This window comes from Schistocerca piceifrons, chromosome 4 (assembly GCF_021461385.2).
Source record: "Schistocerca piceifrons isolate TAMUIC-IGC-003096 chromosome 4, iqSchPice1.1, whole genome shotgun sequence".
In the NCBI taxonomy this organism is placed as follows: Eukaryota; Metazoa; Arthropoda; class Insecta; order Orthoptera; family Acrididae; genus Schistocerca; species Schistocerca piceifrons.
In genome coordinates, this window is record NC_060141.1 from 548,392,970 (window position 1) to 548,395,449 (window position 2,480).

Below are 2,480 nucleotides of genomic sequence, written 5' to 3' on the forward strand. Positions count from 1 at the left end.
TAGGGTAAGATACCTTTAGGCGCATATGCACTATGCCAACGAACAACAGAGTACGTACTGTTGGCGTAAGGTTGCCTGGGAGCAGAAGGACTGGGTAAAATAAGGAGTGAACATCATCCGTATCAAGAGTTTTGCTAACACCCTCACAGAAAAACAACTTTAAAACAATTGAAGAATAATTAGTGATAACCGATAAAGAATTTTACCAAATACTGCAGTGGGATCAGACAACAAAAAGATAAACTATTAATTCAAATAGTTGCTCTGAACTCTCCAAAAGTAATTCATGGGGACATGGAGTATGAAAACTTAAATTTACAGCAAATTTTATTCTCTTTTCAACACGAAAATTTTTTGTGAGCCTCAGGTTACTATTGTTGAAATATTTACAGCCGATTTCAGTAAAAGAAGCTAGATAATATTTCAGTGAATGTAGTTACATAACAATCTCTTCAAATGTTCTAAGAAATTTGTCTTTAAAACAAGCGGCCCCAAATATCTGTAGAATGTGTTTGACTAAAATACAACAAATAATTCAGGTTTACCGACAAAGGAGTTCATTTAGAAGGAAACAAAAAGCAAAGCTTCTTGATATGAAACCACCATACGGCGGGCAATGTGGTCCAGACGAAGGGATCCGAAATTATTTACGGCAGGCCCGATACGTCTCTCACCACACACATTTTCTAGCCAACCAATGAGAACACGCCCCAAGGCACAAACGTACGACGATTGCCTGATGAACAGAAAAGTAATTTTTAAGTAAAACGAGTAAAAACTTAAGTCATCAGATTACACGCTGGCAGCGCAGACAAAATATTTATAAAAAGTCGCTAAAAGATAATAAGATAACTGTCCAAGACAACGACCACCCCACTTGTAGCTGACAGTGAAGCAGTTCAAAGGACATTAGCCGAGCGGTCTTAGGCGCTGCAGTCATGGACTGTGCGGCTGGTCCCGGAGGAGGTTCGAGTCCTCCCTCGGGCATCGGTGTGTGTGTGTCTGTCCTTAGGATAATTTAGGTTAGGTAGTGTGTAAGCTTAGGACTGATGACCTTAGTAGTTAAGTCCCATAAGATTTCACACACATTTGAACATTTGAACAGTTCAACGGCCAACTGGCATTTAGCTTCAAATCCCGCCACGAGGCGGAAACTGTAAATACTTAGCTCACGCAGGACGGAAAACATAGGTGGAAGGAAGACACGAACGTTTGGCTGATCACCTACATAAACACAAGCTTGGCTTTTTAAATATAATCCACCAAAATACATATAAAAGATTTGCCCCCGGGTAAGGCACATAAGCTTGCGAGCTCAAAACAATTAAAGAAAGCTGCTTGGCGATTTAGTGCACAACGTGCCAGCCACAAAAAAATGCTTTCTAAATAATGACGCATTAAGCATTAACGCAATTTTCAAAACATCAATAATTTAAAACAGCATCAAATCACAACTCTATGACAATTACCAAATCGAAGCTACTATGTTTTGATACGAGTGACACGGTCCTCAGATGGCCTGGTCAGACACAGGAACAGGGAACAACAGCAGAAGGCTGAACCGAATCCGATATAAAAGCAGCAGGACACAAACTCACGCAGGAAGCGCACCAGTCGCAATTATCACGCTCACCATGGAAAACAAGAACAGTCTTTACAAATGCCGCGTGGTCTCGGTACCGAAGCAACGACCTAAAAGTAGCTCAGCGAGCATACAACGCCGTTGCGCGACGGCAAACATTGCAAAAACTTGGAGCCGCCAGATGACGTGTGGATGATGATGACCTGTCACCCGGCTCCAGACATGGTCGGCCATAGGAATAATATTTCCACTCCTGTTGCCTGTGCACGTCCTTCGTGTCCGGAAGTTGCTCATCTAGACCAACTGGGGAGTGACACGGGCGGTAGAACAAACAGCCCGCCCGTTGCCCCGCACACTTGCGCTGTTCGTGCTGATGGCCCACTGCCACTCCCGGAATCACGACGTCCATGGTAATGGCGGCAAAGGTGCTTCCCACCCCCCTTCGCGTCAAAGATTGTGTTCCACGAGACGTGGCGCGAACTGCCGATCGCGCAACGGTTGAGACAGCCAAACGCTTCGTTAGCCGATATTTTCTTTGTAACTACTGGCCGAAAATAGGAGCGAACGTAGCGGTTCGTCATGGTTGCGGTTCAGTATGCTCAAGGTAACATCAAAGCGTTCCCGGCTGCTTGCTATTGGATACTCATCTACAACTAGATCTACGTGATTACTCTGCTATTCACAATAAAGTGCCTGGCAGAGGGTTCAATGAACCACGTTCATGCTGTCTCTCTACCGTTCCATTCTTGAACGGCACGCGGGAAAAACGAGCACTTAAATTTTTCTGTGCGAGCCCTGATTTCTCTTACTTTATCGTGATGATCATTTCTCCCTATGTAGGTGGCGCCAAAAGAAAGTTTTCGCAATCGGAGGAGAAGCCTGGTGATTGACATGTTAT